The sequence below is a fragment of the Pantherophis guttatus genome, chromosome 1, assembly GCF_059756535.1.
Source record: "Pantherophis guttatus breed Tessera chromosome 1, ASM5975653v1, whole genome shotgun sequence".
In the NCBI taxonomy this organism is placed as follows: domain Eukaryota; kingdom Metazoa; phylum Chordata; class Lepidosauria; order Squamata; family Colubridae; genus Pantherophis; species Pantherophis guttatus.
Window position 1 is genome coordinate 194,175,316 of NC_142063.1, and position 27,933 is coordinate 194,203,248.

Here is a 27,933-nt window from a genome sequence, read left to right on the forward strand (position 1 = left end):
CAGGGTTATTTTGTTCCTGAAACAAAACATCTTCTCCATTTTGTTCACATCCCTAGTATAATTCCTTAATTTATTTATTTATAAATGTTTGTAAATTGCCATGCATGTACATTTTCCAGGGTGGTAAACGGTAGCAATAAAATCTTAAAGGCAAAGGCCAAAGAAAAGCAGAGAAAGCATAGCTGATGAGTCAATTAAATCTTTTATAGTTATACTATCAACTTGAATTCAGTGTGGAAAAGATGCTGTTGTCAGGTGAGTTTTCCTAAAAAGAGTATTGCATAGAGGAAAACAACCTGCCTAATCTTGAAAGGTGGAAGACCAAAATTAAGCTCTTTGAAGAAGATTAGAGTGCACAAACAGACTCTGTAGAAGAAGATGGGGTTTTATTGAAGGTACTGTTTTAAATGCATTTATGTGCCTTGGTTATAGTCTATTGATATTTAGTCTTACAAAGACTTTGAAAATTTTATCTAAATGAATATTTGCCTTTCCTATATACTACTATGTGTACCTTGTTTCTATATACTACTATGTGTACCCTATATACTACTATGTGTACCTTCTAGCCCATGCATTATTAGATTAGTATAATTTAATTTAGGTACCAAACCACTCCAAACTTCATTTAGGCATTGTTAAGGTGCCTAAGTGAATAAAATTGAAAATACGATATAATAAATTTAAAAAGAAAAGGAAAGGAAAAAGAACAAGAATAAAGAACAAGAGCAGATGATGAGTCCAGCTAATTACATTAACATCCTCAAACATATCCTCTAGGAACTGCAATCACCATAGGCCAAGGCTGGGGAGGCACCTCAATTCAGAGGGCAGATACCATGGCAGAGAAGACACACTTCCTGGATCCTGATAGATGACATTGTTTAATTTATGAACTTGAAGTGTGCCAACCCTATTGCTTCATACTGGCTGAGTAGACACTATGACAAATAGGCATTCCCTCAAATAACAAGGTGCTATACCATCTAGGGATTTATTTATTTATTTATTCCTTGAATTACAGCTGGAACCATACTGTACATACAGTACAACTCAGGAAGCAAGGATGTCACATGGACATATCAAGGCACTCCTGTTTCTGCCTGTGTTGCTGTATTCTAGACTAGCTGAAGTTTCTGAGTAGTCTTCAGGGACAGCCCCATGCAGTACTTAAGCATGAGTGATTGTCTGGAAGGATTTCCTGATCCAGGAAAGGATGCAACAGGCATATCAGATGGAGTTGTGCAAATACCTTCTTGGCCACATGTATCACCTGCTCATTGACCAAGAGCTATGAGTCCAGGAAGGCTCTTGAATGCACACCATTCCCAAATGATGAAGTACCTGCCAATACAAGGTTAACGATGGAATATTCCCAGATCCAGGTGACCCTAATGCCCACAGATAATCTGTCTTGGTAGGAGTGAGTTGGAAACCCCTTCAACTTCCAAGCACAGGAACATAATTTGAGATCTCACTCGGGTGCCCTGGGTTCAAAAGATACAACTGGTTTGGCTTGATTTGTTATGATTGTTTTAGCCTAAGATGCCTGTGGAGTTGTATGTTTTAACTGCATATATTGTTTGTATTTGTATTTCTAAGATGCTCAGAGTCTATAGGAGTGGGCAGCTATAATACATTTAAATAAATAATAAATAATTATAGTGCTGATGACACCAAACTCCACATCTTTGGATGACCTCAGCCAGAAATTTCACGTAAAGGTGAAAGAGCGTTGAACACTCCTACAAAGGATGGACCTAGCCAATACTGATTGCAACTGGTCCTTTCCTTGATTGCAACAATGGAAAACAGTGCCACCAATTCCCAACCTCTGGAGCCAATCTAGAAGGATACTATGGTCAAGAGTATTGAAAGCTGTATTAAAAGAGAGATCAAGAAGCCTATATCCAATGTCTACAATCTCTAATTGGTCTCAGTTAATAATCTTTTGCATTCTTTCAAGGCATATGCTAAACACATATTTTCCCTGTTTTCACAATAGAGCAATGTATTTGCTCAAAGAAATTAAATTAAGTAGAACTTCATTCCTATCAGTAGATATACCTACTAGTTTTGATAGTTTCTCTATCTATTTTGCCACCTTCATGACCAAGATCAAAAAGATTAATGACATGCATACGAGTACATCCCAAAGAGGGGAAATTAAGGTAAAATAATAGACTATTTACATCTTGAAGTCAAAATAAATAAGTACACCCAGTTTTCCAAGTGTTCTCTAAAGACTGTATGCTGAACTGTAATTTTAGAAGTACTATTTGGAAGAGAAATTGAATTTGGGTCATGAAGAAAATGTAGGGAAGCTTTATAGCCTAAATAAATATACAATACCATTTGCCATGGGATACTAGAAGACAGAGTCAACTGCTTTGACTGATAAATGGGAGAGACTGTGTTCCACTTTATGAACCTTCAGACTTTGCCACACATTAGTATATTTACAACTATGACTCTGATAGACCTAGTTTGGTATGGAAGGGTCTTTCTGCCACAACAGTTGGAACAGTGGTGAATCTGCTGGTCTAGAAACTAGGAACTGTGAGTTCTAGTCCTGCCTTAGGCATGAAAGCCAGTTGGATGACCTTAGGCTACTCACTCTCTCTCAACCCAATCCACCTCACAGGTTGTTGTTATGGGAAAAAAGAGGAGGAGGAAAAAGAAGTATTATATATGCTTGCTGCTTTGAGTTACTTATAAAGTAATAAAGGTGGGATAAAAATCAAATAAATACGTAAAAAATAAATAAAAGTTCATACTACCCAGCTACGGAGAGTGCATGTTCATCTGGAAATCCTTAAAGTTCATCATCTGTATGGGTCTAATTCTAAGTGGATGTGTGTTAGGGGATGGGATATGAGATGTTTGATTCAGTTCCAAAGAAAAGAGTGAAGAAGCATTCCACAAAACATATGGAAACATTATTTTCAGGAATCAAAGTTAACTTGGTTGTTAAGGCCTAGTCTTCTCCTGCTGTTAATTGTCACATTGAATTTAACTTCCCAAGCCCAAATTGGATGATTCCCACATTTTCCTACTTACAAGAATTACAGAAATATGAACGAGATGTTTAAATATTATTTGTTTAGACATATTATCCAATGGTCTAAACAGAGATGAGGAACTGGGAACTACAGTTTTCAAAACTTCAGCCAACAAATCCAAAAATCAGGGATGCTAGGAGTGGTTTGTATGGACAAATATTGGGAAAGTTACAGGTATCACATCTTGCTCTAGAATACACATGAAAATTAAGAAAGGGGGTGGGGAATGATTGGTGGAATATGCTGTTCTTTGAAAGGATGTTAAGAAATATGCTATTCTTTGTAAAGTTGTTTCTTTTGTTTTGTTAAAATTAATATATGGGAAAGATGACACTGCATTTACAGAAGTGACATATGCTTACAGGTAATATACACATGTAAGAAGAGAGCCCCAAATTCTAACAACAACTCACTTCCTCCAAAGTCAGAATTGCTGCCCATAGCATGAACAAATCAAACTGCTTTTTAAAGTTTTATCCAACACTGCACTCTCAATAGTTGGTGTTAGGATACTGGAGTAGAATAAAGCACATATATTACAGCCTTACGAATTCAAATCCTTGACCAAAGAGGCAAAGAAGTGTCCTCAGAGATTTAAGAAGGAGATTGTTATTACTTCCAGCAATACAATTTATAGTTCTGAAATAATATTATATTTTGGGCTGCCTTCCATAATTGAAATAAGAAGTTGTGTTTTGCTCTGTGATTTGGCATCAGGAATGTTTTGAAACAGGAAAGGACTTTTTTTTTTTGTGGTTCATTCAAATAATTTCAAGTTTTCAGATTTTTACTTGAGCTTCCTTTAGCAGCAAAAGAAAAACTGAGTTGAGGAAAAGAGCTTATGACATCTCATAAATATATAAAGAAACTCTACCTGTTCCATATCCATTTTTGAATGAAACACAATTTGAAAGAATTTGGAGAAAATTCTGGAAAAAATTGAAAAAGCATGTTTATCTTCCTCATCTTATCGGACCTGATCTCCTTAAACCAACAAAATTGTTCATAAATCTGGAAATTCTCAGGTTCCCATTTGAATTGCAGTGGATTTCATAGGATTTAGTTGTGCAAATTTTCAAGAATTGGGTTTCATGTTCCTGCTGCTTTCCATTTTGATATGGAAATCCAAATTACTTTAATTTTTCAGGATTCAGGATACATATTTGTCTCTCTCTCTCTCTGTGTGTGTGTGTTTTAAAACTTTTTTGTTACTACTTTATGAACAGAAGATAAACACGTCATCTAAGATTAGAAACTGAAGAGGCGATATATCTCTGGAACAATTTTCTCCAATCTGGAGATTTTTTAAAAAATTACAATATTATATTTTCTATTCTATTTGATTTTATTGTATCCCACCCAGAATCAGTTTGGATGGTGCCTAAATTGAATAAATGATATAAAATTAAATTATAACTGATGGGGCATTCTGGGAATAACTTGATTTTTTGGGGGGATGGCTTCAGATTGAGGAAGACCAGTCTACTGATTGCTATCTGGGTACTTCTCTGAGATTCATTTGGATAAGTATTTGTCCAAAAAGGTGTAGAGTCTCCTGCTTGAGCGGGAAGTTGGATTAGAAAACCACCCAGACTCTATTATAGTATTACTGTTACTGATTCTGTTTTAACAACAACAAAGCCTGATTTGGCAAATTATTATAACTAAAACGCCTCTCTTATTTCTACTGTGTTAATGAGAGCCAGCAGAAGCTGCATTCCAAACTCAAATACAGTTCTACAGCAAAGCCTGATGGTCCACCAGGTGCTTGATGAACTTCTAACTTTGGGCTGTGAGCTCATGACTACAAAAGAAAGGACTGTTTCAATCAGTCAGCAGACAAGTGAAGAGCACAGGGTTCCTTGGGTCATGTGCTCTGCAATAGAGATACTGTCTCTGAGAGAACAGCAGCATACGCCAGACTTCTTTCAAAAGCTCAAGTATTTGTTATTACAATTCACAGGAAAAATCTAGGGCAGTAAACTTGACATGGTGCATGTGGAAGAACAACAAAGAAGAATTCTTTTTCCTTTCTGGTCCAGCTATGCCCAGAATTGGTCCTTGAGGAAATGATATGGTACAACCTGTCATGCAGGCTTTGCTACAGAAGTAAAACAGCTTCTTTAGTTCATTCACATCTAATTTATTTATTTTTGATGCTTATTATGCTTGGCAAGGCTAAGGGAAGGAGAAGGTAGATGGATGAGTTCAAAGAGACATGTGGAATGTCCCTGGAAGAGCAATGAATTATCACTAAAGGAGGTCAAGATGGCAAGCATTTGTCTATGTAGTCACTTGGAAGCCAACTAGATTTGACAATAACTAATTAATTATATCACACCTAATTCCATGAAAGGGAACTCAAGGCAACAAAGCCTACCATGATTAAAAATCTTTGAAATCTGAGCAAGAAATTAAACTCTTTTAAACAATCTTAAAACTCCAAGAATAATAGCATTTATCAAGATAACAAGAAAACAAAAAAGCCAAAGTACATTCAGAGGCTATGAATTTTTAAACAAGGGCCTTCTCGAAAACCCATGTTTTCATGGACAGCCTTAAGCAATACAAGGTTGCAGTCTAATAAATCTGTATCAACAGAGCATTCCTCAAGGGAATAGCCTCCAAGAAGAATTTAGATCTTATGTATGCATGCCTAGCTTCAGAAGGCTGGAGCTGATGATGAAGACCACAGGACAGAATTTAGGGCACCCAAATTTTGAGACATTGAACACTAGCATTTTGCATTTAGCCTAGAAAATAACAGACAACCAATCTACTTTATAAAGGGTCATCTCAATTACCTAAATCAGTGATTCCCAACGTGGGGCCCACATCCCATAGGGGGCAATTTGATTTTTAATGGGGGCAATCAGAACCTTGTTAATCAATCAGAACCAAGATAATGGCCTTTTAGGCTTCCTCCACGTGAGTAGGAGTTCACTTTTTGAATAGTAAGAATTATATGTCACAGGCGGGAGGGGGGCATCAGGATTTTAGAGATGCTTAGGTGGGGCATGGCCAAAAAAAGGTTGGGAACCACTGACCTAAATATAAAATTCAACAAATATTGAGCTGGTTTTACAGTAGCTTGTACACCAGCAAGTGAAACAGAAATAGTTGTGCTTTTGGCAAGAGGGACATTTAGATTCCAAGGATTTAAGAAAATAAAATCCTTTGGGGGGGCGGGCAAATCTAGTCCTTGGAGGAAACCATGAGGGACTGTGAGGAAGACAAAGGACCTTAAAAGGGTGATTGAGAAATAAAATCAGACTTTTTGCTGAGGGCCAAGAAAAATGTTTTTTGGTTGAACATCTTTAAACTGCAGGTCTAATGCTCATCTTTTGCTTGTTTTTCCAGTGTTGTTTTATTTAGTTGCTATTCGGTCAAATGTTTGAACAGTTGTAAGGTATAATGCCAGTATTCCCCAAGTGCATGCATATGAATAACTCCAATTTAGCAGAATGTTCATCTCATGACTACAAAATTAAATTAGTATTTAACTGAATGCACTCTGTCAAATATTATGAGTTAGATATGAGTTAGACAGTGTGTGTGCATGCGTGCGTGTGTGTCCGTGTGTGTGTAAACTGTTCTTAAGGCACTCTGTCAAAATACTGACTTATATTTGATTTTTGGTGCTAAGTAGAGGGTCTTTGCATATGTAGCATCCTGAATGTGAGTACTCTTGTATTCTTTCCTTGGCTAAAGTGAAAACTCTTTTTAAAAAGTGCTTCCAGACTTTTCAAAAGTTTGTAATGGCTTTTGAGGTTCTCTTTTGTTTGTTGAAATTTCAAGAGCTGCTTCTCTGTGTTTGTAATTGTTTATCTCTGTGGTGATACTATAATTGCATACTTACTGTTTTGTATTATATTCAAAATATTTTTACATATGTGGTTCAAAGAACTTGGCTTAAGAGTTGGCACAGAGATATGGCTAGGTAAACAATCAACTAACTAATAGGCAGAGTTGTCCATGCCTAAGACTCCCCCCAATAGATGAATATTTGCATTCAATTCCTATTAATCAACAAAACTTTATAGTCACACAATATAGGGGAAGCCAGGCTGATGGATAGCTTTTCAACCCACAGCTCCCAAAAGCCATAAACATTATCCAAGCTCTTTCGGGATGCAGCATTCCAATCCAATCAAGCCAGACCCTGTTCTAAATTATCTTAACACAGAGACATACACATTAATCAGATTGGAGTAATAAATAGATAGGATGAAAGCTTGAATTTGGAAGGATGGCTTTAATTAATAAAATGACCAGGACCATCACAGACTTCAATATAAGCCTTTGCCTCCACAAAAGGGAAATTTCTCTTGCAATCTCACTTCTGGGATTTAGAGCACTTTCACAGACTAGAGACAAGATTATTATTTCTTTAAAAAGAAGTAAAAAGACTTTCAGGAGCCATCATGCTGGATTAATTTAGGGGGTCAATTTCGGAAGGAAGGAAGGAAGGAAGGAAGGAAGGAAGGAAGGAAGGAAGGAAGGAAGGAAGGAAGGAAGGAAGGGTGAGTCGGTGAGTGGGTGAGTGGGTCATGGTTCAAAGAAGAATTTGTGCATCTTGAGATTGTATGGCCAAACTAAGCTTTGTTTTGCTGATTTAACATTCAAGGTGCATTTGAATTAACAAAAACTCTGTGGAAACTAAGGAGCTTAGGGCAAAAAGGTGGTATATTTTTAAAAATGAATTCAGTAAACAAATATGTTAATATCAGTGAAACAGTCTTGCCTAGAATCAAAGCTGCCCAAACAATGATCAGTGTGGCTGCTCTGCTTTGCAATTCTGGTTTAAAACTTAATAAAATCTGTAGTTCAACTAAGAACTACATAAAAATGCAAAAACATGTTACCTTCCAGAGGAGTCCTAGAAATAAAATGCTTGATTACTGAATTGGTTTGAGGTATGCTGAAGAAATTATAATCTATACTTACAATTAAATCCATTGCAGATGTTTCTTTTTTTACCCTTTCAAATTATGCAGAATATTTATGATGCAGCCAATTCACTCTTGGGTTAGCAAAGACAACTGAATGGCCTTGCAATAATTCTATCAGGAGCCACCAAGCAGTATCAGACTGGGCCGTCTCCAAAGCAAAGGGGTGAAATGGTTGGGGTTAGTAAACTAGAATTAAGTTAAAAGCATTTCAATATTTGATTTTTACTGATGGCCACTAACTACTACGGCATTTCAGGATGTGGCAGCTGCTAACATATCAAAGCAGATATGTGTCTATGTCCCAGCATAGAATTCTTATTGGTATTATTTAATGTATTCATTACAGAACCATCCATTATATTTAATATAGTCATTGGTAACACCATCTAAGGAAGTCAAGCTTTTTTCCCCCTAAAGCAGATAATCTCTATTACTGCTCAGGACTATATGACCTGAAAAAATAGAAAATATGGCAACTGAGATACAGTCACAAGACAAATAGGATCTGTCTGAGTACAAATATAAAGATCCTTCATAATGCAGGTGATGAGTTATGGAGAGGCCAATATTACAACGAAGAGTGATTTGTGGGGAAGTAGATCCCACCTGTAATGGGTTGTTTTTTTTCAGGGATGTAGATAACTGTTCAAAATGACAATCTGGAAGGACTGTGAATTCTACACTGGTGCTTTAATTCTGCACTTTAATGTAATTGATGGGTTTCAATGGTCCATCTTTATTCTGCTGGATTGCAAGCATTATTATGTTTTGCCATACAGTCAGCCAGGTGTTTAGACTGGATTTGGCATTTTTGTCAACCTATTGAGTCCTTCCCTAGGGATATGTTGATGTTGTTGCTTGATGGTGCTAAAGATTTGGTTGCAGAATATAAGCTTAGTAAAGTTGCTTTTTGCAACTGACTGATGGTGACATTGTTAATGGTGATGGCGTTCAAGTGGTCCACCAGATGTATTGGGATTGCACCTAAAGTGCCTGCTACTATTGATACTAACTTTGCTTTCTTTTGTCACAGTTTTTTTTCTTCTATTTGTAGGTCTTTGCATGTCATGATTTTCTCCAGTTTTTCTATTTTCTCTCCAGAGAACAGAAAGTCTAACTTTTTTGTCTTTCTATCAATAATTGTTAAATCTGAGGTGTTACATGGTAGAATGCTTGTTTCAGTGGTGGGTTTCAAATATTTTTAGTACCGGTTCTGTGGGCATGGCTTGGTGGGCGTGGTATGGCTTGGTGAGTATCGCTTGGTGGGAATGGCAGGGGAAATTTACTGCAAAATCCCCATTTTCTCCTGATCAGCTGGGACTCTGGAGGCAGAGAATAGATGGGGGCGGGGCCAGTCAGAGGTGTTATTTACCGGTTCTCCGAATTACTCAAAATTTCCACTACCGGTTCTGCAGAACTGGTCAGAACTTGTTGAAACCCACCTCTGGCTTGTTTGTTTGAATTCTAAAGACTCAAAGCACTTTAGCTTCTTTGTTTTCAATTATTTTGTCTATTATGTGGTCTCACCAGTTCTTACTTCAAATGGTATTTCATGGGAAGGGAACAAAAAAAAAAAAAAAGAAAAAGAAAGAAAAGAAAAGGAGAAAAATGACATCACTCATTCTCTCCAAAGGCATGGGCAAAGAATCATATCATCAGTGCCCTTTGTAATACCTGTAGGGTGGAACATTTGAATTTGGGGGGGGGACATCATTCCAGAGGGCAGTCTATGCTACATATAAGGTGTGCTTTCAGTGTCCTAATTAAACATTGTTTAATTGATAGAATCCAGAGTCTGTCAGCTCTGCCAGATCAAACCAACTGGGCAAATGGGAGACAACTTGTCCCTCAAGTAAACAGGCCCTATGCTACAAGTGTCAAACTTGCCACGTCATGTTGCTGTCACATGATGTATCTCAACTTTTTTTCCTTTTGAGGAGCTGGGGTGCGCATGACGCATCCAGCCCATGGGCCGCCAATTTACATCTCTTCTCTATGCCACGTAGGCTTTGTAATTTTGAACAGTCAGAATTGTGGAAATAGTTATGTGGTTCTACTTGCCTCTTCAGGGAATGGTGGGACTGTATTACATGTCATCTATCATACATCTACCTGTTTTTCTTCCCCAGGTACCAGAGATAATGATTAATGTTGATACTAAATGTAAGAGAATAATATAAGCATAGTTAGTCAGGATCAAATAAAGGCACATAAGATCCCACAATGATCAGTGAAATGCTTCTGAGAAGACAACAGGTCAAGCAATGGTACAGTAGGAGGTCTTCCATTTACATGGTGATTATATTTTCTTGAAAAAAAATAAAGGACAAACCGGACAAGGGGACACATTTGAAAGAGGTTCATAAGAATTCTTTATGTTCATAACTTTGCTTTACACAGGGAAATATAAGATCAAAACCTCAAAAACTTTTCAAAAGACATATTCTAATGAAAAATATCTAAAATCAAATCGTGTATGTAAATTGACTTTAAAAGGACAATTCAATTTCCATATTTTCCACTTGAATGTGAAAGACTTTGCATTAAGTGGTAGAGTTGGCACGGTAAAAGTTAAATGATCAAAATAAAGGACAAAAGTGAGTTTTTGAAAAATGAATAAATCTAAAGGACAGCTTTCTGAAATAAAGAACTATCCTTTAAAGGACACATAATCACGGTACCCATTTGTATTCTCTAGCCGCTGGTATTGAAAGTCCTAATGCCTTTGACATTGTGGTTAATGTAACCAGTGTACTTAGCAGGCATGTACAGTTTTATCAATAGCATTATTCAAACCCCTCTTTTCAGCCACTCAAGCATCTTATACTAGTTATCCCACAGATTGATTAAGGGTGGTGTGCATTTTTTTAAAGCATTTCTGAAACCCTCTAGGTCCAGCTTGATTTTGGCTCTTTGTTGTTCTTCAGTGCCTTATTATGGATTTACATTATTCTTTAACTTTTTTTAATACTATCCTTGTTGCTACCCACCCACAGTTCATGAAAAAATATTATTGAGGTGGGATGTGAATATTGCAAATGAATGAATGAATAAATCAATAACATTTATTTTTTGTCTGTGTTGAATTGCTTTGCTTGGTCAAGTCTGCCATCTAATATTGTAAGACAGAGTTTCTCCATTTGTTGTATAATTTTATGTACTTCTATACTATATCTACTTCTGTGTGTTTCTCCCAAAGCCCAACCATCCTAAAGTATGTTTTTCCAAGCAAGTACTGATTTATTCCCCAGTATTTCCATCTATGCTTCATTTTTAGATGCTGAGAAGCAGCACTTGTGGGTTACTGGAATGAAGAGAGCACCAGAAGGCTTTTTTTTTTTTTGAATTCCTCAGTTTCTATGAGGAGCATTTCTCAGCACAATATCAAAACACAAACTATTTCCAGTCACATCTGCATCTGTTCCACAGCTCCTTACTTGCTCAAACCCAAAACTATTAGAGCAATTTGTGGTTCTGCTGTTAGTGCCTCAAAGGATTTAGTTTAAAGAGCCTGTTTAACAATGCAATACATGTTGTATCAAACAAAATTCTTGTATGTTTTCCCTGTAAAAGGTACTACGTTTCTACAGCAGTTCTAGCAATAGAAACAACCATTTTATCAGAGTGAAATTGAAAGCATGCACATACCACACACAGGCTGTGAAGCTTCATCCTCTGACTTGAAAGCAAATTCCAAGGAAACAGTTTCAGGGAAATTCATTCTAGGTAAGAACAATCATATGTGTCAGTGAAGAGTTTTTATCCCTATTTCTATTCATAGGATCAAAGTCTAACTTTATAGTTATTTGTGAACATGGTCCAATAAAGTGAAAACAGCCTGCCCACATATATATTCTTCACAATCACAAATTGCCCTATTGAAAAGAGTTTTCCAATAGAAAAAAAACTGCTTATATGTTAGCCTAACATACAAGCATTTTTTTTTCCTATTGGAAAACTCTTTTCAATAGGGCAATTTGTGATTTTGCATATTGTCATGGTGGGCTCAGATTCAGAATCAGAGAAAGGGACTGACAAGGAGCAGCCAGTGCCAGAGCCAGCTTCAGAAGTGCTGACAGACAATGAACAGTCAACTCCAGCACCACCAGACGGACTGCTGTCTGAGCAGATGGAAGAGTTGAGGCAAACCAGCACGCAGAAAAAAAAACAGCTGCTGTTGCTCCCTGAAGATGAGGGCATGGATTTCTCACCCTCCCTTCCAATGCAAGAGCTCAGTGGGCTGCAAAGAGAATAGAGCAAAGGCACTCTGCGAGACTACTTGCATGGAAAGAGTCTTGTCCTGCTAAATGAACTACACTGGCCTTGCTTCTATTGAAGTGGAGCCGCAAGCACAACCTATCCATTGATAACAACTGTCTATTAACTCCCACTCTATGTGCCTTGCCTTGTGAACCTCACAATCTTGACTTTGAACCTGGACCAGCTGATGAATCTGCTACAAACTCTGACCCTTGGACTCTGCATGACTACTCTCTTGCATGCGGTTTTGACTAGGAACTCTTGTAAGCCAAACTTCCTGAACTATGGGGGGAAATTTTCTCTATACTGCAAATGTGTGTGTTTAGTAAAGAAAAATAAGGCACTCTTGTGCATTTGTGTGTGCTTAGCTTGGGACAGGACAGATAAAAAGATAATATTTATACATACAGAACAGAATAACAGAGTCTATTTGAATGAATAAATGGAATGAATGCATGAGCCTAGTTCTCTTCTCTTTGCTTTTAATTAAGGATTGAAACAGAAAAAAATATAACACCAACACTGTTAGCTAACAAGATTTCTGGGGAAGAAATGAAAGATCGAGAGTAGAACTGATGGCTGTAGCAAACTGAAGAGTTGGCAAATGGATCCACTTTTCAGGATTCCTCTCTGGACAAGGAGAAAACTTGGAATCACCCACAAGTCTTCCATACAGTTGCTCCTCACAGGAAAGTGCAAGACAGTGTTCTGCAGTAGTTTTAGAACTTTAAGAGATGAAGGAACTTTAAGTTCCTTCATCTCTTAAACTTCAACTTTAGAACTTTAAGAGATGCCATCTTAGCCCAAACTGTGATTGGCATATACTGTTGCTTTGGATTGTTAATGATAGCACGGGACTTTGAAGGATGGACACTAGATGAAACCAGAAGGAAGCAAAGGTTACAATTAAAAGAGAAGAACACCTACATTTGACTTACTAATATAGAATGGAGGATAATCATTTTATCATTAAAATATCAATGCATTTTGATATATTGAGTGATATTTATGAACAATGGACCTAGAAGTTTATTTTAAGAGTGCCTGCCATTATAGATATTGTCCTTAAAAGATGTTATGGAAGAGGAACATGTTTTACTGGATAATACTGAGCCTGCTCTGAAAGGGAATTTAAACATGACAGGTTACAAAAATGACATGGAAAAGAGAAGCTACACTGAATATACAAATGAAACCAGCTGATATTTCACTACTTAAAAGGATATTCTTACTGAAAAAGTGACCTGTATCACTTTCCAATATTAAATTTACAAAATAGACTTGTTAACATTTAGAAGAATCTTGTGAGAAAAGGCAAAAAAAATGAAAGCAAGTTTTACAACATTACTTAAAGTGTTTAAGAGCAGGACTATTAAAAGGAAGGAATTTAAAATTTGTTTACTTGATCAAGGTTAAAATACATATATTATTATCTCTGGTAACCCTTACTTAGCTAATCAGGACTGAATGATGAGGCTTTAAGGATTTTTTTAAAGATAAGAGATGAGATATGGAAGAAAAATAGCATTTGTTGTATTGTAAGAAAAGATGATAACTTATTAAAATATTTAATACTTTTTGAGATAAGGGGGAAGTCAGGCCTTTATTCTTTTTTTTTTAATTTGATTTATATGCCGCCCTTCTCCGGAGACTCAGGGCGGCTTACAATGTGCTCAGCAATAGCCTTCATCCTTTTGTATATTTATACAAAGTCAGTTTATTGCCCCCACAACTGGGTCCTCAATTTACCTACCTTAGAAAGGATGGAAGGCTGAGTCAACCTTGAGCCTTGGCGAGATTCGAACATGCAGTAATTGCAGGCAGCTGGTCTTAATAACCAGCTTAATAACAGGGTGCCTTAGACCACTGTACTACCAAGGCTCTTTTTCTTTACTATATCTTTTTTTCATTTCTATTTTTTTTATTTTCTGCACTTCTTTTTTTTTCTTTTTACTCTTTTCTTTTTCTTAGTTCTTAATAATTTTATTTTTTAAAACTGTAATGTTTAATGATATTAAACTGTTAGTTAGCAATGACTACCAAAGGAAATAGTACTTTCCTAGTATGTTTTCTCCCCCGCCCTTTTTCCCCCCTGTTCAATTGTGTCCAATTCAAGTCCTTGCAAAACTTGGCAAGTTTTTCATAACTGACTTGCCATAGCCTCTTTCTTAGGGCTGAAAGAAAGTGATTAGCCCAAACTCACCCATCTGGCTTTGTGCCCAAGAAAAAAGGCAAAACTAAAACTCATAGTCTCCTTTTTTTTTTTTTGGCTTAATATCTTAACCACTGCACCAAAGTATAAAGTGTAGCAACAGGTAAATGTTGAGGTATGTTTTGTCTATCTTAGCAAAAGTCATTCAGTTTAAGGATCTTTAAAAATCTCTCTATACTTGAAGTTAAATCAGTGGCCCTAATAAGATCAAACTCCAGAACTCCATCCTATAGGACTGTCTATAAATGATCCCCATCTCCCATTGCAGTGATGGCGGTGGCCAGTATTAAAGAAAGGGGTGCTGTGTTAGTCAACTGGTTAAGGTTGCTGAGGAACTTTGGAATTTACTTTGACTAGGTGGCTCAGTGGCTAAGACACTGAGCTTGTCGATCAGAAAGGTCAGCAGGTCGGTGGTTCGAATCCCTAGTACAGGTCTCCTGCATGAGCAGGGGGTTGGACTAGATGACCTCCAAGGTCCCTTCCAACTCTGTTACTGTTACTAGCCTAGAAGCAAGCCGAATCCAACTAAACACTGCATTTGAGGGCATACAATCAATGGAAGTATGAGAGGATGTCTTTGCCATTAGGTCATTGACCTTCCCTTCTGAAAAATATAGTCCTGAAGGACTATTATTCATTAATATTCCTTCCCAGCTCTGTCTTCCATAGAATACGCTGACACACCACACCCTATTTTTTTTTAAAAAAAAGATTTCCCCACCTGTCCTGTTTCCACCATCATGTTTTGCATTCAGACAATTCACTCTCTTGTGAAGTAGATCAGCCCTACAGGTGACAAAGTCCCTCCCCCCCGCAGCTCATTTTTGAAGACGAAGAACGTGAGCTGCCCTGAGATAAATGCAAGGCTGCAAGGCTGTATTGTATGGCTTATAGCAAGGCTAAATTTTAAATTTTTCTTCTCCCCTCTTTATAATAAATGAAAGGCCTATGAACACAACAAATAAAACAGTCTGTGCTGCATGCAGACAGGATTTTTAGGGTGGGTTGTGAAGATCTGACGGAGCCCAATCAAGGCCAAAGAAGCATTTTCATTATGACATTGGCTAATCTGGACTTGAATTTCCAACAGGGTTTCGGGAAGCCTTGATATATAATCTGATGGCCATCAGATAAGTTACAAACAGGGTTTTTTGAAAGGTTATACTTGAACAGACAACAAGAAAGGGTGCCCTGTTCTGTCTACATGCCCTACTAATCAGGCCCAGTTACAAAAGGAGTTTTCATCCAGGTAGAGCCTCAAAGAGCCTGGGACAGGAGGCTAACTCTGCTGGCCATATCTGCCTGTCACTCACAACCTTAATACAGACAGTCTGATGACTCTGAAGACATGACTAAGGGGAACAAGGAACATTGGCCAAGAACTTCCAAAACTTCATAGTAAGATACTTTTTATTTATCAGGCAAAGTCACACAAATAAGAGGACCCCTCTTATCTTTCTTCTCATATTTCCTGATAGACTTTCAGCGTGGATTGTGCAGCCTCACAAACGCTTCCTGTAGTACCTTCTACACCCTCAACCGCTTCAGAGCTAGAGGTTTTTTAGGTCCCAATCCCTAGCATTTTGTGGAGCAGCAAGTGATTTAATCCATTTAAGAAGGATATTAAAACAGAAAGGTCTGGGTGATGTGACCTATTTAAATTGCCGCTCCTTTTTTAAAAAAAAATAAACAGATTTGTGTAAATATAATGTTGCATTTCCTTCTTTATTATCAGATCTTTGTCATCCTTAGGCTTGAACTGTCATATGTAGACAGTATTTGAAAGAGAAATATGGGATCTGAGGGAAGGCATGAATCTCAATAAAATTAAAAAAATAATTTTTCTACTGAAAAAATGTTTTTCTACTGAGAAAATCATTGCATTATAAAAGTACTGACCAAATTTAAACTGTGCTCTCTTTCTCTCTCTCCCTCTCTCTCTCTCTCTCCCTCTCTCTCTCTCTCTCTCTCTGCCTTGTTAGAAAAAAAACATTCCAAATAAACATTGTGTTGAAAAAAAATAAACTAAATGAATAATCATCAAAAGTATGAGCAACCATTACTTGAAAGTACTTTTCTTCTGAGGTAATTATTCAGGCTTTTTATAATATTAAAAGCACTATTCCTTGTCCTGAATTTGCATTTGATATGTGACAGTCATTGATTAATGAATCAAAATTAAATTAATTAAAATGCCAGTATCCACTACACAAAGTTGTATATAATTTCAGTGTAAGAAGGTGTGGCTATCTCAGTAATATACACTGAAAATCTAATTTTAGCTCCTTCTTTTTCTTCTCGCTCTGTGAGCAATCCCGTTGTTATAAGAGTCAGCAAAACAATGCAAGACCTGGAGCACTCAATGAAATATTAATATGAATAATTAAAAATAGGTCCAATCAACATTCCCATTCTATTAATATCGCCAGCATAAGCATTTTGTTTAAGTTAATGGTGAAAGGGTGTCCACTAGCCTTCCAAGGGATTTCTTTGAGGCTGATTTATTACCTTGCTGGAGCACATTAGCCCTTTATTTTTAAACAACACAGTATGGTTGAGGGGATTCAGAACATTCCAGACGAGTGTCTGCAAAAACATCTCTGGATCAGTGGCTGTGATCACGGGCTGGGTAATTGCTTTGATTAGAGCATCCGTCTAAGACAAAGAAAGTGGACTGGAGCAAGGCAGGCTCTGGTCTCATTTACAGGTCTGGAGATGCATGTAGAAGCTATTACGAGCGGCCTCTGACCCTGGCCACCCTCAGGTGAAACTGCTTTGCCCAGTCACCTCCTGTTAGCTTCAGTCAAATGACATACTTTGGGGAGCTGTAGCCGCAATGGCGACTCGGTGGCTGTTAATCAACCAGACAATATCAGAACCACAGGCCCAGCCTGGAGCTATGCAGATGCAAAAGCAGACGAATTGGAACAATAATGGATTTTCAAACTTATTACAATGATAGTGTTACTTACAACAAATCTGTCTGCAGATCTATGGCTATGGAGATAAAAGCCTTTGGGATGGAAATGTCAGAGCCTCGAGTTTATTTATGTATAAGGTAACCATAAATAACAGTGGCACATCACTAATTATAGGGCATATTTATTCTGCATAAGTGGCTTCCCACGTAGTAGAGTTGTTAAAATGCAGAGGTTTGCTTCTGAAACCTTCTGCTTTTATTTGCTACAACCAGAATGAGTGCACGGGACTGGTTCTATGCACTGGAAGAAAAAAAGGAAAAGAAAATAGAAACAGACACATTTTGTTTTGTTTCCAAATTATCTGTAAACATATTGAGTTGAAAGATGGATGTAACTACAGCTCCGGAAAAATTCTGAGTTCAGATGTAAAAAGCCTACTCTTACTTTTCAGCAATTTAAAATCTCAATTCCTTTACAATGTTTAGTTTTTCTTCTTGGCATTGTAGAATAAATGTATATACTATTTTGTATATATTTGTGTAATTGGGCATGTGTAAGAGAAAGCAATTTTGGTAAACTGATGTAAAATTTAAAACAAAACACTAGGATTTGGCAAGAAACACAACAGTCAGAATTTCCAGTGAGATAGTTTGCTGTGGCATGATAGCCAGGTGCCTTCTGATACATTAAAAGCAAAGAGATTTATTATGGACTGAACAGTATTTCATCTGACATTTGAATGATTATTCTCAGTATATAAGTGTAAAAGGAAGATTATAAAATACTAAAATGCTTTCTCTTTAAATGAGGAAAGTATTCTCAGAAAGTATTATGAAAGCCTAGGTTTATTTTGAAGAATGAATATGTGAGATCTAAATTTTACAGACAAAAACATTATCAGATTAAATTGATTTTTTTAATCCAAAAAAATTGGATTGTATAGAAACAGGAAATATTCTAATGCTGGCCCTAAGAAAATATGCAGTAAAACAAATGGGAATAAAAAAATTGCTGACAAATGAAGATTTTGCATTCAGGGATAGTTTTTATAAAACAAAGTCGGAGCGATCGGTGTAATCCCAACAAATGTTTTTGTCAGCTACTTAAGGGTTTGGCCTCATGTTTTTGATAGAACATAAAGGAAATCCAGTTCCCAAGGTTCTGCTATAAATTCTGCTAAATTCTCTTTTCACAATGCTGAAAAGAATCAACTATAATCAAGTTGAGGGTTAAGGAAAATGGGCAGTTACATAAATGATCTAACAGCAAAACCAAGCAATCTTGATTTGGATTGCACAGGAGAAGCAAAGGCTGGAATAATTTTGAAGGAGACTATCAACCCACAGGATAGTGCTATTTACTTATTTGTTTGTTTATTTGTTTGTTTATACCCCACCTTTATTATTTTTGTAAACAACTCAAGGCGATGAATTCACCTAAAACTCCTCCCTCCTCCCATTTTCTCCACAACAACCCTGTAAGGTGAGTTCGACTGAGGGAGAATGACCAGGCCAAAGTCAACCAACTGGCTTTCATGGCTAAGGCAGGATTAGAACCCAGTCTTCCATTTTCTAGCTTGGTGCCTTAGCCACTAGACCACATTGACTCCCATATGGCTCTATGGCTGTGACATTCTTAACTGGGGAGGGGGAAGTTTTTGTGCATGGACTTTCTCCTGATTACTCTTTAGGGGATGGTTTATGGCAGAAAGAATTGCACCGTTAATGTAAATCAGTTATTCAGCTCTTGTGCCTTCTCTAATTTGGATTTCCATATTATCTCAACCCTCAGACAGCTTCTGAGCTATTATTTCATTCAGGATCTACAAATGCATTTTTAAAAGTTTGCAGGAATTCAAGAATTAAAATAACTTTTGTCATAAACCCAGCCAAAGTAGCAACAAAACAAGCATAAAAACAAAGTTTTTTTGCAGGTTATTTATTTTTTGGATAAATACACATTCTACTTAAAAAACCTCAGAAGTGGCTTTTGATTTCTCTGCTGTTTTATGGATCGTATTTGCCTCTTATTTAACCAAAGGTGTTTTTTTTACATAATAAAGAACATCCTCATGGGTGGGTAATTTTGTTAGCATCCAATTCCAGATTCCCATAGCTTAATCTGGAATTTGAGATAGTAATATTTAAACAAATTACTTTTTAAACAGAGGTGGTCCAACATTTCACTTAAAGTTCATAGGGAAGCATATGTGATGATAATGAAACATTCCAGTTAATAGAAATTCTTCCTTGTCTATCGATTCTTAACCCTGAAATCATATCAGTTCCTACAAGTCTGGATGAATGAGCAATTGTTTTGTTAGCATTCACACTGCCATTTTTTTAAAAAAATATTCTGAAATATATCTCAATTACAAAAGAAAATAAAATTATAATAAAGTCTGTTTTTCACTCCATTGCTGGAGACTGAACATTCAGTTTTTAATGTATATTCACACAGAGAGACACTACAAATAAAACAATTGATTGCCATTTCCAGCAAAAATATACAAAGGAAAGAAAGTCTCTCTAATTTCAGCCATAGATTTTTGTAAAATGTAAATGTATACTAGAATTAAAATAGTACAATTTGGATATAAAACACATTTATCAAAAACAAACTTTCCTGAATCCCAGTTTATCCAAAACTGGTAAATTTATAATAGGGATCACTGAATCTGTCAAGTTTAATTTAGGACAGATTCATATGCTCCCCAACCCTCAGTTTTAAATTTTGTAAGTTTGTGAGTACCCTTTTTCTTTAAGAAAAAGAAAGTATGCCATTATTTGGAGAATATGCGTGAACATTTTTTCTAAGCCGCATGCTCTTTTCCTGAGATGCTGTTAGCAAGCAGTTTCCTTTAATGTTATGCGCTAATATTTTAATGATTATTTTCACCTCCTAACCAGACAATCAAAATCCCAGAATTGGAAAACCCAAGGAAGGATGAACACTAAAGTATATTGTGCTGCAAGTTTTGCCTTTGTTTCTAGTTTATAATAGTGTAATCTAAAGATAATGACATATTATTTTGAGGAATTATTTAGAATTGTGATTTCTTTATTATAAGGGGTATAAACCCCAGAATTTCTTCCAGCCCCACATTTTCTATGACCTGAAAGCATGAACATGTTGGCTTAATTTGCAATTGTCACCTGATGCATAATTCTTTGCAGATGCTTGATTTGTCTGTAGAGGTAATAGCATACTTGCTAGTCTTTCCTCAGTAATAGTAAGGGAACAGTGATAAAAAAAAAACACCCCAAACAACACAACTAACACTACAGTTGGTTCATGCATCAGAACTCCCGCTTCTCAAACGTAGTGTGATGATGAATCACACTTCTAGGTGCTGAGAATGCATTCTATTAACAGGTTTGCCTTTCCATCACATTAAGCAGTCTACGATTAAAATAGCTTCTTTCCTGCTAGTATCATGGAGGTAGCATTGCTACTACAGGAGTGGCAATACTCCAAATTGCTATCTAGTTTAAAAAACAACAACAACAACAATCAACAACAACAAAGCTAGAAAGGCTTTGGGATTTTCTGCTTATTGAAACTCTAAAAATATGTTAATTTATGTTGCAGCACATAAAATCAAATCATTTTAAAGCTTATGTTTATCTATCCTACTTGTTGCAGTGTTTTTATTTAATTTTTTTTGCTGGTAAAGCAGATCTTTGCTGCAGTAATGCCGTAGTTTCCTGATTTATGTTTAAATTCTGGTGTCTATTACCAATTTACTGATTTTGCTTCTTGTGTCAAAATTAGTTCCCATTTTAAGGAACGAGATTCGTGGTACAGCAAACCTCACTTTCAAAATGTGCACACTTTTTATGTTTCTGATTAATTTGTGTCACATTTACAGCATTTCAATGATATGAAAAATCTGATTAGATTAGAAATCCGTTTGATTAGAACTATTATCAGGAAAAAAACCAAATCAGAAAAAAGCTGATTAATTATAAGTAGATTAAACTTGGATCATCATATTGTTCCTTTGCTACAATTCTGGATATATGAGCCACAGGATTTATAATATCTCTCCCGCACTCCACCCTCACCCAAATAAGTGATATATTTATTTAAAGAATCCAAGTCTTATAAAATTCCCAATTTCATATTAATAAAGCAATAAAAAGCAGCCTATATTAAATGTAAATGGGTATTCTTTTCAAACAATCCACCAAAATTATTTCCATGTACATGATGTTCAATAACTGAATATAGATAGGGTGGATCAGGCTCATGATGGTCTAGGGCAGTGATGGCTAACCTTTTTTTCCTTGGGTGCCAAAAGTGAGTGTGCTCATGGGATAGTGCGCACGTCCGTGCCCACACCCATAATGCAATGCCCCCCATGTATGCCCTTGTCCCCTTCGCAGGCGCACATGACCCCCCCATGCTGCCCCGCCCCCCCTGCACAGGTGCAATTGACCCCCCCCTCTGTTATCCTCCCCGCGCATGCCCGCACGACCCCCCTGTGCCCTGTTTTGGGCTTAGCAGGCCTGAAGCCTCCAGAGGCCAGATACGGTCTGTTTCCGGACTTCTGGTAGGCCCATTTTTCACCCTCCCAGAGCCTCTGCACAAGCCCTGTACTTACCTGGCATCCAAAACAGGTCGCGTGGAGACTCCTAGGAGGGGCAGGGCAACGTGGGCATGCACACGCATCTCCCACATGCATGGCAGAGACCCGAAAATCAGCTGACTGGTGGGAGGCATGCGCATGCATGCACAGTGGAGCTGACCTAGGGTGACAGCTCGCATGCCTGCAGAAATGGCTCTGCGTGCAACCTGTGGCACGTGTGCCATAGGTTCGCCATCATGGGTCTAGGAGTTGTAAAGTGCCCATCAGTCTATGAAGACTGTGAAGTTACATATACATACATTATTAAAAACATTTTTGTGTATAAATGATAGGGAAAAAATCTTCCATGTGTTCTAGGACCAAACACTTATATAAGTGATTCATACTAGAAAACCTAAATAGAATCACCAAAATCCCATTGTTCTCCTTTTTTTAGCATCTTCGGCCAGAGTTGCTCTGTAAGTGAGATGGGCAGTTTCTAAAATTGATATTCAGGTAGTCCTTGACTTACGATGACAACTGAGCCCAAAATTTCTGTGGCTAAGTGAAACATTTGTTAAGTGAGTTTTGCCCCATTTTACGATCTTTCTTGCCACAGTTCTTAAGTGAATTACTGCAGTTGTTGAGTTAATAACACGATTGTGAAGTCAATCTGGTTTCCCTGTTGACTTTGCTGGTAAGAGGTTGCAAAAGGTGATCACATGACCCTGGGACACTGCAACCGTCATAAATATGAGTCAGTAGCCAAGCATCCGAATTTTGACTATGTGACCATGGGGGATGCTGCAACGGTCATCAGCATGAAAAACAGTAATAAGTCACTTTGTCAGAGTCTTTGTAACTTTGAATGGTCACTAAACAAACTGTTATAAGTCAAGGATTACCTGTATAAATAAAATAAACAAAATCTACTTACACAAGAAACATCCACATACTCAACAGACATACTCAATGAAGGAAGAAACTGACTTATTGCTATAGATACCAGAACCAAAAACAAAGTGGAGGGGGAGAAGGAGGAGGAGCAGGGTTACCCCAAGATGCTGCTGCTTTAGGGCAAATAGCTGATGGTATGTATTTCTCCCCTGGCTTATAACGTCCATCATAAGCTATCTCAATAAGTTAACAAGACTTGAAAGCATGGGTGTCCAACTTTTTGGCTCACTTGGGATGCATTGAGTGAAGAGGAATTGCCTTGGGCTGCATATAAAATATATAATATAATTAATATATGTAAATCACATAATATAGTGTTAAAGGTTTACAGTCATGTGGAACTGCACTAGTCGGTATCCAGAGCTGCCTGCCTCCATAGGGTGCAGATTGGACATGGTTGCTTTTGAGCATACCTTCTGGAATTCTTTCCAACTTCTGTCCAGCAACTGCCACATATGGAGTGTCCATATTTTCTTTTGCATACAAAATAACAGGATGCATCTGCATATTTGGAGAGGAGAGTAGTTGTGTTTGTGCCTCTGTGCGCAATGGGAAGGCTAGGGTGGGGTGCATATCATGCCCTGCTATGGGCCAAGTGATGAGAAGAGAGGAGGGTGGAGATAGAATGGGGGAGTCTGCAACATTCTGAATCTTTATCCAAGCCAGATCTGCTCCATCTTTGAATTTTATCTATTGTTTGTCAGCTTCTCCTATCACAGCAAATTTAGTTCAGTTTGGGGAGAATTATGTTGCTAATGGACAGATGGAGACCAAAACTCTGTATGTAATCTCATTCCAAAATTCCTTTGGGTTGGAAAGAAAGAAAGAAAAAAAAAGAAAGAAAATGAGGGGAGGCATTTAAGAAGGGAAGGCAGAACTTTAAAGTTCTTTTTTAAAGTGGCAATTTACTTATATAATAATAATAGGTTCTGATTATATCCCTTTAACATTACATGCATACATTTTATATATTTATACTTCTATAGTACAGTCAAATTTAATGTAATAGTTTGTATGTAGGGGGATTATCCAAAATTTTGTCTGTATCTATGTCACACATTTGCAGATACAATTCTATACTATTGTTTTGAATGTATATATGATAAGAAAACAGCTTTCCTTCCTTCCTTCCTTCCTTCCTTCCTTCCTTCCTTCCTTCCTTCCTTCCTTCCTTCCTTCCTTCCTTCCTCCTTCCCTCCCTCCCTCCCTTTCTTTCTAGAATGATACAGTTGTGTACTTGATTCAAGCAGGTTACATTTTTTAAAAAAACTAACCAAGAAACAGTTTTGAAAGCTTTGCATCTTGTCATTTACTAATTATATCAAGTATAGATTTAGCTAAACCTCTTCACTCCCACACTGTTCTCCCTAGGTCTTTTAATTTTTTCTTAATTATTACAGACAGCAAATATAATTACACAACACATAAGAACAGATTATATTAATCCCCCCTTTTTTTAAAAAAAGAAAAAAGAACAGAAAAAAAGAAAAAAAGAAAAAAAATCTGCTATATACCTTGGAGGCATATTAGCATTTCTTATGGATTTAAGGGGTGAGGGATTAATTAGAGAGTTTCAAAATGTGCCTAATTACATATTTACTGGAGAAATAAATAATTCACATTTCACAAGTTTCTTATGAAATGATGGTTTCTTTTTGAAGATCTAGAAGTCTGGATTTAAGTAATGTGAAAGTTCAAACAATAAAAAGACTCCTAATCCTTTACTGATCACCATTTTGCTCCATCCAGAAACACAAGAGAATGGCCCCTTTCCCCTCATGACTGGGAAGCCCAGTGCAACTTCACAGCCTGGCAATTTATCAAGCAAAATGAGCAAACATTAAAAAGGTACTTTGTTAATTTATGTTGACATTTGAAGCGAGAAATTCAAAGACACTGGAAACCTACATTTTATTAAGAATCCCTTGGTGTTAAGCATTCCAATTTCATTCTTGTCTTTGAAATCATATTCCCTTGACAACAATCACTCTCCTGTAAAAATATGAAGAGTTTATGAGAATCTACCTCAGGAAGCAGTTGCTCCAAATGCTGTAAGCAGGCAAATAGTTTTGTGTTAGAAAGATTGAAACGTTAAAATGTGGAAAACTGAGTGGCAGTTCACTGGGTAGATCAAGGGTGGGCAACATATGGCCTTTCCAATATTGTTAAATTATACCTTTCATTATTTTTGTAATCTTTTGTAATATTGTCTTACTCAGTTCAGAAAAAAGTTGAGGTTCCATTATACTCAAAGGGCCATAAATTGCCAATTACAGAGGCTATACAATCAAAAGGCAGTCCTGGGTTTAGATGTTCATTTCCATCATCGGTAAAATCTAGTATTTTATCACAATCAAATCTAGTATTTTAACACAAGCTTCTTTTCATGCATGTTCTTCATTCAAACTATTAGTCTTTTCATGGGTAAATGCAGACCCCATTTTTTGGCCTGTATTGCCTTATAGTCTGAATTTCAGGGGGGGGAGGGAAGGGTGGGAAAGTACCATGTCCAAGTCAAAAGATGAAACATATCAAGGCAACAATTTATGGATTAAGTTAGGTCCAGTTCCAATGAAAGGCTGTTTTACGTACACATGCTCCTCACTGACTGCAACATCTAGGGCTGAGTCTCATCTATAATAGGCAATGTCAACCAACATCACCTTAGATAGAGCGCTTTTCAATGAAACCAGGTTACATATTAAGCCACTACACATCGAGCCTAAACATTTGAGGGGAAAAAAATTACATATGGTACCAATGAAGGTTAATTACTTCTAGAATTTAGGTATTCTTGCTTCCATTAAGTGAGGAATGGAATGGACCCTAGGATCCAGGCATATTGGGAGGCAATTGTCTGGGAGATTTATAAATAAACTGAAGGTAATTTATAATTCTTCTTGTTCCGTCACCCACACAATTACAATTACATTCATGGCATTGTTCCCATTTATTTTTCTTCAATCTCATTAAAGGAAAGGGGAGTTCTAGGCAAACAGTCTGATACAGTGTAAAGGAGCAGCACTGTAGTTTAAAACATCTCAGAGTTATACTTCTGAGAGATTCAAACACTGAGTCACATTCATAAATTTTAAGCTGAATACTCTTCATCCCATAGCTCCAGTGCAGGGAGCCTGGCCATTAATTTACAATACAGACAAGCAGTTGCTTAAAATGTGGTAGTGAAGTTGCAGTCAGACATTTTTCATTGTGTACTGATAAATATTAAGAGGAATGTTCTTTGTTTTCTGTTCGGTGCTGTGAGGCCATTTTGAAATTATTTCATTACTATTTGGAAAAACATACAATGCTGTTTTAGTTTCCCTGCTGAGAATGTAGCCACACAAAAAGGATAAATAGGAAATATGCAACCTTTTTACAAAGAAGAAAGAAAATTGCAATGATCAGCAAAAAGCAAGTCCTTGTAAAGTTTCATGGCCAGAAACTTAAGTACCGGTAAGTAAGTAAGTAAGTATGTAAGTAAGTGAGTGAGTGAGTAAGGAAGGAAGGAAAGAAGGACGGAAGGAAGGAAGGGAGGGAGGGAGGGAGGGAGGAAGGAAAGAAATTTGACCTCTGAAGACTGATGCCATTGTATGTGGAATGACTTGGGAGATAAAGGGAAGAGATACTGCCTGGGGAATGATCAGATTAAACAAAGGGTAGGAGAGGAACCCACAGCTGGCAGACTAAGAAATTTAGGATCTACAGTAAAAGAGATGGTAGCCTATAAAAGCCTATAAAAAGATGTGTTGGCTTTAATTTTTTTGAAAATATTTTTTTTTGAAAACTTTTCACCTTTAGGGAGGGAGAAGTATCAAAATATCCCTGAAAATATACAATGGCTAGAAATATTTTGAGCCTTGCTCTCAATTGCTGAAATGGTTAAAGAATAAAAATAAGTCAATGGAAAAAAAGATATTAAGTAAGCCACACCAAGTAGCTTGCAAATGCCGAGCTACAGCATTCAAATGCACTGCAGGTCCATTATAGCTAATCATTTTCAGATTAAAAAATATATCTTTAGAACCATAAGTATCTGCACCATTGGAACCTTTCCCACATAAAATGTCAACTTGTACCTGGCTAATTAACCTTTAAAGTGTATAGTACAGGCAGTTTCATTGCTGACTAGGGAACCTGGGGAATCAATTCATAGATATTCATTTTACTTAAGATTTTAGCTAAAATTTCAGTTGCAGGAGAGGAAAAAAAAAAGAGGACAAATAGCCAGGCCAGAAGAAGGGGAGGAAAAGCTATTAAATCAATCTTGCCTCTTCAGCATTTTATATGTTTAATAAAGATTGAATTTAGAGAGTGTGAAAACCCCAACTTAGTAATAATTCCCTTCCTGAGCTCTCCTTTAATTAAAAAATAAAAGAGTGAAGGATGTGATGACTCTTATTGAAAACAAAAGACGGACCTTTAATTACAACAAGGGCATTTTAAACTTCAGGTTAAGGGTCTCTTAATTCTTTATCAGCATTTCAACTAGTGCCAGTCTGTTTCAAGGATTTACAACTCAAACATAAATATTTTTTGCAAAACAGAAGCCAAGACTTCAGGAAAAAAGATACAGAAACAACCCTGAGATACGTTGCAATATGTTATGTAAGGGAATAGAGCATACTAATGCTGGAGTAGTAACAACAAGTACTTGTAATAAATGAACATAGCTCTATCATAGCATCCTTAACAGTAAAAAACATGGGCCTGAGCTAAGTAACTCCTCCCCCTCAATGTTAACATATTATGTATCTTCTCTCCCTCAAATCCATTAAGAAGTTATTTCCACAGAAAACCTGAGTGCACAAAAGCCTTATTTCTACAGACTTTTGGTTTATAAGCATGAAGGGGGATGAGTCTACAATGTCTACTCATCAAGAGAAGGGCCATATGAGGGACTCCCCTTTCTGCTTGCCTATTGGGGTAATGACTGAGGAACATTTAAACAGTATGTATGAGTCAAGGTGTAGAGTATCTGTTTATTCCATTGAGTGAT

General features: G+C 36.9%; 1 long non-coding RNA gene across 1 annotated transcript in view; it reads left to right on the plus strand.

Moving 5' to 3' along the window:
* Nucleotides 1-27,933, plus strand: part of LOC132711085 (uncharacterized) — an 85,292-nt gene that overhangs the window by 641 nt on the left and 56,718 nt on the right. The window lies entirely within an intron of this gene.